Source organism: Chamaea fasciata, unplaced genomic scaffold (assembly GCF_029207755.1).
Source record: "Chamaea fasciata isolate MVZ Bird 193981 ecotype frontalis unplaced genomic scaffold, bChaFas1.0.hap1 SCAF_5, whole genome shotgun sequence".
Lineage (NCBI taxonomy): Eukaryota > Metazoa > Chordata > Aves > Passeriformes > Sylviidae > Chamaea > Chamaea fasciata.
Window position 1 is genome coordinate 46,077,112 of NW_027094090.1, and position 11,451 is coordinate 46,088,562.

Below are 11,451 nucleotides of genomic sequence, written 5' to 3' on the forward strand. Positions count from 1 at the left end.
TCTGTAACAAAACGGGGAAAAAAACAGGATTGGAGGGTGGAGGGAAGAGGACTGGCGAGTGGAAGAAGTTGTTTGTAAGATGCTTGTTACATTCCTGGACTTGAGCATAGTTAGAGGGATGAAATGGCAATGCAGTTTAGAAATCCATTTGAAATTATTCTGCCCTGGCACATGAAGCATGGGGCTGCTGAGGTTTTCCCCTGAATTATGCTGTACTTAAGCAGTGGTCAAAAGTAAGGAAGATCAAGGCTATATGCAAGATCTTTCAGTGTTATCCACCAACCCAATGGAACGCAAGAACACCAGAAACTAAGGCTAGGCTTGAAAAAGCACTGAGGGCAAATGTGAAAACGCACACTTTTGTGCCAGTCACCCTCACCTCTCATCACTTCCTACTGCCAATTTCTTAGTACTTTCTTTGCAGGAAAACAAACTTTTTTGAGTGTAGAGTTTGGAATGAGCTCTAAGAAAGACTTTTTAAAAAACAGCCATAGCTTACAAATATCTCAGATTCAGAAAAGTGTCTGTATTTGAAAAGGTTTAACAGTTACACAGCAATTATTTGATACCTTGGAATTTGAAGACTGCAGGTTTCTTAAATCACGTTACATCAGTGTATTATTTAGGAATCAATGCCATCCCTAGAGCATCCACTAGCTAAATTTCCAACGTGACCAAAAAATGTTATGAAGAAGATGAAAACCCCAGCTGTTCACCCAAAGGGGCTTCCTGCCAAATGTGGACTTTCTAAGCTGCTTTCAGCTTGCATTTTTGCAATAATTTCTAACTAGCCTTGTAATTTTTACTTCTGTAAAGTGGCCTCATGAATCCTCTTTGCACCACATAAATGGCTAGTGTGAGAAGTTATTTTGTTCTTTTCCACCTTGTCTGAACTCTGCTATTTCAATCGGCAGCCAGCAGTACAAAGTTCTTGATCAAACAGAAAATCCACACATTTAAGTGGAGTTTGTTTTGTTAAAGTTGAGGGAACAGGCTGAGGAGTTAATACACCCACTCATCATCTAACCTTGACACTGGCTCACACAAAAGTAGAAGTGAATAAAACTACATCATTTTCTGCTGGTTTCTGGAGGCTTTGAGATCATTGTCCTGGGATTTGCTTTGACACTCCAGCTATCACTAGCATACTTGTGTGATTATTATACATAATAATTGATTTTGAAAGATTCATATTCTCTGGATTTTTTTATTGATTGGTAAGGAGTGATTTTATTGAAGGCAGAAAAGTACCTCAAGCTATTGAAAGGACATGAAAGTCAATACAACTATGGGTACAAGAAGTCTACTGGGTCCTTTGTGATAAAGCTGTAGACAGTCAAAGCTGGTACAGAGGGAACTTTCCTTCCACACAGTGAAAGTAATTGGAAAATCAGCTAATGATTTCAGACGAATCCTCAAAGCCTTGGGCCTTTAACAGTAAAAATGTTATGAAAGATGCACTGATGTTTCTTTATTTTGCTTGTTTAATTTTTAGCTCAATGAGTCCAAAATATGTTCAGGTAAATGAAATTTGGCCCTTGGAAGGAATATTGTACAATGGAAAGTCAAAGTTGCTAATGGTAGTGGAGAAATTAGGTGTTCAGTCCTGCTCCCTCTCAGCTTAATTTCATTTCACAAGACATTACTGCTAGTTTTCTCCATGGTTTCTGAGACAGAAACAGTCAACCATTCATTTATTGTATGATAATAACAAAGTCTATATTTGATGTTATTCAGAGCTTGCTTTGATCTGTTATATGGTCAACAGTTACCACACAACTGAAAGGCCATAACTTCCCCATGGTTCCTCTCTTAAAGGGAAAGAAATTACTTGGTTTTAACTTAGTGATGCTGCCTGCAAAATATGAAGTTAAATCTGTGAACTATGAAATACCCTCCCCTGCTGAGGATGAAGAGTCAACAAACACTGCAACCATGCAGCCACTCTGTTAAACAAAGCCTCTCTGGCTCTCCCAAGAGGATGTGTTCAACAATCAAACCAGTTAAAATAGGAAGAGAGAGTTCATCTCATTTTTGATAGCCCTTGCAGCAGAGCTTAGCATCATGCAATAATGCAGGAAGAGACCAGTAACATGAGGAAAAAATATATCTGCTGACAATTCGTGTCTTCAGGCAAGTTCACTGCTGAGAAATGAGAACATGTATGTGCAGTTTGTTGATAGAGGTTCCTGCATTTTGGAGGTTTCATGACATTCAAGAGAGATTTTGTACAAAAAGTGATTTGACATGGTATTCATAATTCACCACTGATGAGCCATGATCTACTGAGCAAACAAACTGAAGATAGGGGGCCCTCAGCTTGCCATCAGACATTCTCACTGGCAGGTCAGAGAATTACAGAAGGGTTTGGGTTGGAAGTGACCTTTGATTATCCACTAGTCCAACCCTCCTGCTATGGAAGGGACAACTTTCACCAGAGAAGGTAGCTCACAGCCCCATCCACCCTGGCCTTGAACAATTCCAGGGATGCAGTATCCACAACCTCTCTGGGCAACTGGTTCCAATGTCTCACCATCCTCATGGTAAAGAATTTCTTCCTTATATCCAATCTAAATCTAGCCTCTTGCAATTCAAAACCATGATCTCTTGCCTTGTCCCTACAGGCCTTGGTAAAAGTCTTTTTGTATTGAATGGCTGCAACAAGGTCCCCAGCACCTACTTTTCTCCAGGCTGAGCAACCCCAACTCTCACCCTTTTTACAGGAGAGAGGTTCCAGTCCTCTTGTAATTTTTTTCTGAGATTGAAATAGGAATATTCCCTGAAATTATTTTCTCTGATAATTTCTTTTCTCATGTGTTTTAAATCTTGTGCCTTTTCTCTGTTTTTTTCCTCTCTGTTTATCCAAAACCTGGTCTCCTTTAAAGAATGAAACCTCATTTCTTCTGCTTCTAAAGTGTAGTAGCATTTTGTGGTTGCAAGGGAAGCATTTGTCTGCAATGGAAAGATGACAGATACAGGCAGACTGATCTGCAGATATACGTGGATATAGCTATTGCCCTTCCTAGTGGCTTGATGAGTTATCCCAAGTGATAGCTCTGGGATTATGTATTGCTGTGACTTTTTGACAAGGTGATGACTCCATAACAAGATGACATTCTTCTACTTGTGTTTTAATTCCTTTGTCTCATCCAGGATATGGGGGAAACAGAGTGGACCTATGACTAGAAATCCACCACAAGTATTGCTATAGAGATTAAAGTTTACCACAGTTTTGCAAAAAGGCAGCTCCTAGATGTTAACTCTTTTTAGTTGTATTCTGGACAGTGATGGCTGAGTAATAGTGACTGTGAAACTCCCTGGGAATCTATCACTGGATTCTTGAGACCTTTCGGAAGATACTCAGTCAACCCATCACACTCACACAACCACCTCAGCTCATCTACCAGTCACGTAGCAAAAGGTGGCACAACATGCAGTAAGGCTTAGCAGGGAACATTCAGCTTTTGAAGACCTACTGAAAAGCCAAGTCAATCTTATCTGTCCACAGGTAGAAGGCTTTGTTTCACGTGGAGCTCCTCATCATTTTCTTTGGAACTTAACAGGTAGGCCAGAAATGGTCTTTGAACAGTGTTCCAGTTGTGGTAACTATCTTCACAGAGTATCTCAGACTCAGTAACTCAGATGAATGTACTTGCTTTCTTCTCTTTTCTGGGGAAAAAAAAAAATTAAAAGTAAGAAAAAGTAGTCTGAAATCCCCAATTGAAATATCTTGGAAAGGTGGTGTATTACTATGGAAAAAAAGAACATATCTAAACTGAAGCTGAATACAAAACCAGTCAAGGGGGAGTCAAAAGGGCACATGTTTCTGTGCCAGCAGGACAGAAAGGGCTGACAGTGGAGCACATGATCCTTCCAGGGTGACGCCACTGAGGGAGAAGAAATGCAATTTACTACTCGAAGGCTTATTACAGATCTAGTGTACTTTCCTGCTAGGTATGTTAACACTACAAAGTGGCAAGGAGAATTACTGGAAGTTGCATTGTTTTATTAAACTGTTTCACCCAACATAATACACTCTGGTTTTTAGAAGGAAATAAATGTCTCCAGACAAAGTTTTCCATTTTGCATAAGCACAAGGTTGATTTGCATGGTTTAGCTGCATGCTCCTGGTGATTAAATCCTAATGTAAAACCCCTACATTATAATACCCTATAGCTTGTAATTGTGTCTGGGTCTGTCAAGAGCAGTCTCAGGTATGTCCATGAACTTTTTCATCCTTTTATTGATTCCTCAGCACCTAAAAAGCTGCAGCTGCTTCCATTTTCAGGGATGTACTGTAGTTCTTCTTTTAAAACAGTATGACACAGTTCAGTAGCTGGAATGGGCTGCAGAGCTAGGACTGTTAGATAGCTTGTTTTTAATTTTCTCCCCAGGAAAGAGTAATGTGTAACTTCTCAGCAGAGTAACTCTCACAAAGAAAGAGGATAGAACAAAAGGCATATTTTGGCTCATGTCAAGATAAAACTGAACAAAAAAATCTTTCTTGCAGTTCTGTCTTTTTAACTCTGAAACCGAATTCTGGTTCAAATGAGAAGCCAGCCTCAGATGCTTGTTGGAGATTTTGGAACAATTCAATCTTTCCAAGACTTTCAGGGTGTTGGTTTCTGTATTTTGATTCAAACAGAGCTCTAAGTAATATTCTAAAAGATTCCTGTAAAGAAATCACTATCAGCAGACAGTGCTGATGCAAGCATAGGGAAGAATAATTAATTGGGGAAGAACTCCATTACGCTTTTACACTTTGCAAACTGCCTTTTACCAGTACCTGGGTGGCAATCTTAGCACTCATGGGCAATGGCTAGGAGGGCATATTGAAGCAATGGGGACTTGACCTAATTGCTTTATTTGCTAAAAATGTTTTAACAACTGCTTTTAGACATTCTGCTGGTATTAGAAGTAGTGATTTCTTTTTAATTAAAATCTCTTAAAAACTGATGTGACAGGATTCTCTGAAAAAAACCAAAAGCAAAAGGAAAATAACTGGAAAATTAATTAACTAAACCAGAAGGTCAGTTTTAAAATCCTGCTGCAGCCTAATTAAATCCTAGATGCTGACATTTTTGGCTAAAGATTGCAACCATAGTAATTAGTGTTGAAGGAAATTTCCATATGCCATTGTGCCAAATGAATGAGAGTATTCATAATTGTTCCTATAGGACTTCTTGCAAATAGCTGGGAGGGACATCCTATTGTAGGAAATATGCAAAGGCAATGTAACATTTTCATTCCTATAGTAGAAGCTTTCCAAGTCAGTAGTGTGAAGGTAGGAAAAGCCTGATACATGAGAGGAATATTATAAATCATTATTATTATTATATTGGTCTCTCCTTATTGCTTATTTAAAGAAACAACCACTATTTAAATAAATAGGCCAGGCCATTAGTCAAAAGGCTGTGGATAAATACATGATGAATATGCATTAAAAATCATGATAGTGAACAATTTAATATGATAAAACAAAAGATGCTGCTAATTATTTTATTTGCATGTATTTTAGTTAACTCCACAGAGAGATTTTTCTTCTATTTTAATCATTAACTTTTTCAGGACTGCTAAGGATCTGTTAAATGTCAGGCAGTAAAATTAAAATGTCATTATATGACATATGGGTCAAGTAGACTTAATAAATTCAAACTACATCATTCCACATTTATTTGTAGATTTTCCTTTTCTATTGAAAAATATGGTGAAAATGTGGTAAAAATATTAAATAGTTTTGTACAGTCCACATGGCTTTTGAATACAATGGGCAGAGTTATTAAGATCTTTGTCTTCTCAGAACATTGTGCAAACTTCACTCAAAGGGAAAAAGACTGCTTCCTTCTTGAGGGGTGCTGCTACAAGAGGATGATTTTTTAGCTTTTTCATTACAAATCTGCCTCTTCAGAGAAAATTAAAATGCTAGAATAAGAAAATTACTGATATACCCCATAAATAAAATGAGTAAGATATTTCACCTGAGAAACAAACAGATAATCCCACCATGCGGAAGGACCAGCCTGAAGAACTGGGAGGCCTGGGTTGATGGATCTATATGTGTGCCTGGATCAGGTATGTGTGCCTGAAATGGTGCTCTCAGATGGCCCAGCTTCATCTTCTTGTTCTGAGGCACTGCTCATTAATATTATGCCCCTCTTTAATTCTCCACAAAAGCATAATGATTAGCACTTGGAAGAAGTTGACAGCCTTCTCTGTGGCCAGTCAAACTGCAAAATGCTCAGCGGTGAATCACCCTATGAGTGAGGAGAGAAACTTTCAGAGTATCTACAAGTCCTGCTGGCCTAACATCCTCAAGTCTCCACAGTCAGTCTGCAGTTTCCTCTTTCAAAGACTAATGTGATAGTCGGTGACTGACTGTGGCAATCAAAGAGCACTCAGGTGCATGTAGAGAACAATTTTCTGGTTGATCTGTTCTTTCAGGTAAACCCATTCAGTGAAGTGACATTTCGTACTTCTCTTAGAAATTTTCGGTATTTTTTTTTATTTTACGGCAGGTGGAGAATATATGTTTTTCAAGCTATTGTTTCAGGCTGTATACAAACTAAAGTCTTCTCACAGTAAAATCTAGTGTAAGACTAAAGAGCAGGTGGGTATAAACTGGAGTCATAATGGCAGAATTTCAGGTACATACGGTCCTTTAAAATTCAAAAAGCAGACAAAGGGCAAATTTATTTCAGCTGCCAGGTGATCCAAATTTTGTGCAGGATCTTGAAGTTTTGGGAGATTTACGTAAGGTTCGTTCCTTGGCATTACCCAATCCATAGTCTACACTAACAATTTTCGAGCTACACTAACAATTTGCCTATCCAGCCAGTCTCCCCTGAACTTCAGAGTGCATTTTGGCTTTGGGGATGGTCCAGCTAAAGCTTCCTACTCCTGGAAGAAACTTAGTTTGAGAATTTTTTTAAAAGTTTGCTCCAGTGCTAAATACTGTACAAACATACACCTAAGTAGAAATTAACTGGATGAGCCTGGGTAGATTTTACGAATATTGTGGCATATGTTTTTTCTGGGTGCAACAGCATTGATTTTCTATTTAGAAAACTTAGTTTAGCAACAACTTCCAACACAACCCATGAGACACCAGCCGATCACATCCTCTGCTACATCCACGGGACATTATCCTTCCAAAATGCTGTAAGAAAATTTGCTCCTGTGGCATCAAAATGAGCTGTTGATCACAATATATCATTCATTTTCCCAATAAGGCCATGTTTTTTGGTTCTTTTTTTTTTATTTTACATCATTAGTGAACATCTTTGTCCTCCTCTAGGAATAACCCTCCAGGCTTTTTTAAACACTCAGGCAGAGGAGGAGCCTATCCTTTCCCTGTACTTATCTCCCCAAACTGGAGTCCTACATTTCTGCCAACATTTCAGCTACAGGACTAAATCTCAACAAAAGTGGGCTTGTGATCTGCTGGGACACAGAGTCAAATTCAGGACCAAATCTGGGGAAACAGATCTTTTTTCCAGTGGCAAATGTTGCTGTTTACTTGATTTTGCTGTTGGAAGACACCACCACTGGAATACATTAAGGTCAGCCAACTAGCAATATTGGATTAGAGCACAGAGCAAGGAAATTTTGTAATAGAGCTGCTGTAGAACGCTAGGACAGGTACCTCACAACTCTAAGGTTTATTTCCTCAGCTGGAAATGGCAACACTGACAGGAAGCCATCCCTGCATCGTACACAGTTTGTATACGATGAGAGTACCTATACTGTTTTGTAGACTTTGAAGTCTGGGAGAAGAGAGAAGACTGGAAGGACTTTGACAAGCACAATTTGTCTTTTTGCAGCTTTCAGAGAACCACAATATATTTTCACAAAAGATCTGTTTATATGAAGTTGTCTGAAAACATTTTCAGCACAAGTGTATATCTAATGCAGGCACAGTGGCACAGTCTCTAGATTTTGAGTGCACATTTTAAATGGAAAAAAACTTTCAATATCTTCAAATAGCAGCAGGATGCTGAATAATTTACATTGTGCTTCATGCAGGCAGGCATAAAATCCAGCACCCTGAAACTGTGCCTGCCACACACTGAGTGCTAAGAACTTGCTTGTGTTTGCAACATGTTTGAGAAAAGAGGCTGCTAAACTCACGGAACAACAGTACCTTTCTCGAGACAGAGTTCATCCTCTCTAAAGGCTCCGGAACAGATGAAGCTGAGCTAATCATCAAGAAATCCTCTAATCTCTATCATTACTTAGGTTTTCATGTTAGTCATTGTAACAGCTTTTCTCCCTTGTCATCAGAGGGAGAAAGCAGTGGTTGGCGCTCTCTGGCGAGACTGGAGCCATTCATGGCAGGCTGAGCTTTTCCAAGTTAGTATTCAGGAGTCATGCACAGTCAGTGAATGGAGAGACAATCTCAAAAAGGTGTCGCGAAGGGCCTGGCACAACGTGGGCCTTATGTCGCATTCCCCTTGGCTGATTGTCAAACAAAGGTAGAGCCAGCCATTACCAAAGGGTATTAATGTGCAGAGAAACACAAAAATAAACTGGCTACTTAGGGCACTAACTATTACAGGCAGAGAAATAATAAAATAAATCACTGAAATGAAGAAAGAGTGGCAAGAGGCACTGAAAATTGAGAGATATTTTGTCACTAAATTGCAGCATTAATAGCGCTTTGAAGCTTCACATTTAAATTGCCTATTTCTGACACTCAAAATGCACATTAGGAAAATGATGCTTATTTTATAGTTACTCATTAAAAGGAAGGGGATAAATAAGATGGAGTTTTAAACTATAAATCTCTTTCATAACGAACAACCAATAAGAACATGTAGGGAAGACAAATAAATGGATAGTGAAAGAAAGATTTTTAAAATGCTTTTGTAATCCAGGGTGTAAATGAGCAACTGTCTAGTCTGATTGAGGATAAGTCATTTTTAGAAGATCTGGGTATGATTGCAAATGCCGGAGATACTCATATGTTATTTGATAATGAAGAAGAACTAGAAATAACAGGAAAAGTTTTTTCTTTTCCTTTGAAATAATTCAGGCATTTTGCAATTGTACTATTTGTCTCTTCTGTACATGACTGCAATGCTACATGTATTTTCCCATCTACAGACACATCAACTTTCCCCACCTAACAAGGCATAACTGCAGATTACTTCTGAATAGCCTGTATGACAAATTCAAGGAAAGAAGCAGAAGGAAATTTCACATCACTGTGGCATTTAGTCTTCCTGGAAAGGTCTTTCATGATCACCTGTATAACTTTCCAGCACTTATTAATAGCTGGCCAGTAGCCTGCTGCTGCTTGACTATTTGCACAGCATCTACATTTATCTAATCTTTATTTATTTTTTAAAGACTGCAGAGTTACAGCTCATTTGAAGTGTTTCAGGATATGAGTATTAAACAAAAATGCAAATACAGCAGTAAGCCCTTAATGAGATGTATCCAGCTCATTTTTTTCAGCATTAACTCCATTCTTTATCTTGTTTGAGCATCCACAGTATAAACTATTCATCAGCTTCAAAACTTCATTTTATTATATCGTTACCTTCTGCCATATATTTTACAAGTTTAAATTCTAATTTTATTTCTTAATTCACAATAAGAATAATAATAATAATGTTTCAAACCAGCATTTATTGTCCAAAGGAAAATAGCTCAAATGCCGTAACAAACCATCTATTCTTCTGCACCTCAGAGAGTTACCAAGCCAAAATTCAGTGTTACAAACTTCTGGGTTTGTGGTATTTGACTGCTACTTTGCACTAACTTGAAAGATGATAAAGTCACAAGGTAAGGGAAATGCTAGTTCCTCACATTTGTGGCCATAAAAGGAGATCCGCTTGAGGCAATTTAAATACCCTGAGGAAAATTCCTACCTTTGGATGTATATGAGCATACACCTCATTTTTAGTTTCTAATTTTACTCATCTAATGATATAAACCAAACTTTTGCCTCCAAGAGAAGGAAACATGATTCTCTGATTAATACTGCAGTGTGGATAAAACCCTCAGGCCTGGGCCACTGAATCACTTATGATGAAACCTGTGTCTCACCCTAGGAGTTCTCCTTAGTTCCAAGGTATGCAGCAACTCTTCCCCAGAGCTTTAAGAGACTTTCTTCATCCTACTCATTTTTGGGCTGGGTTCCCAGGACTAAGGAGAAGAGCTGAAAGGGAGTACTTACAGTACTAGCATTTTCTTTCTTCAGTAGTAGTATTTCTGTACTAGGTTTTTTTTTTTTTTTTTTTTTTTTTTTGGTGGTTTTGGTTTTGGTTTTTTTGTGTTTTTTGGGTTTTTTTTTTGTTTTGTTTTGGTTTGGTTCTTTTTTTTTTGGAAGGGGGGGTTTGTTTTGGGCTTTTTTTTTTTGTCTCTCCTGACATACTAATAGTCCTGGAGAGAAGAGTGTGAGGTTCTAGATGCCCATAAATACAACTTGTAAGGACCATCAGGGGTCGCACCCTCTCCCTGTCACTGTCGACAGTGCCCATCTTTTCTCATCACTTTGATAGCAGCGTGAGAATCATCCATAACGTAGTTTGCTGCCACTGCTGCAGAGTCACTCATGCCCAGAAGGATGATAAGTTCTTCATGTCAGGCTTTCTCAGCATTTCCTCTGGGATTATGTGGTCTGCAACCAGGACTATCAATCTCTCCACCAGCTTTGGGAGATCAGGTCTGTCCCTGATCATACTGATGGTCCGCGTTCTACTGTTTTTCCCTCCCATGCAAATTAGGAAATGAAAAACAAGTTTTGAAGCGAAAAAAAAAAATAAAATAAAAAAACCTGAGTGTTTTGTGCTTCATTGCTGCTGCTTCTGTTGCAGCAAGGACACTGGCTAAGCTTCTATGCCAAAGTCAACTCCACCATAAGCTATAGAAACCCTTATTTTTTCCTCAGAAAATGTGCCTGGTTCAGTTTCAGCTTAATTTTTTGAAAAACTGAAGCCTCTTTCCTTCTGTTTCCTCCTTGCCTCATGCTTTAATCTGCGGGTTTGTACATATTGTAGTTTTGATGAACAGGCTACGCTGTGTGGGGTGCATTTTGCTCTGAGTGGCTCATAGCAAATTTTTATTTACATTCATTACAAGTAAAGGCCATAAGGCTCTACAGGCTTTTCTTTGCAATTGTAAAAAGCATTTCTGTAAGATACTGACTTTTATGCCTAGGTTGGCTCTGATGGTTAATGTGTTTATTTGAGAATCAGAGTCAAGAACTTTGTCACTGTGACAACTTTTACAGCACCTTTGGTATCTTTCTTGGGAAAGAACAAGGTTTTGCAGTACCAATTTGTTGGTCTTAAAATCCTCAAGAAAAAGACTTCATTGGTGCACCAACAATAAAGCTGATAATATAATATGTATGTTAATATAATAATATCATAAATGTTATAAAATAAGTAATACATTAAAGATGCTAATATGACACAGTCCAAGGGTTTTTAATCATGAACATTT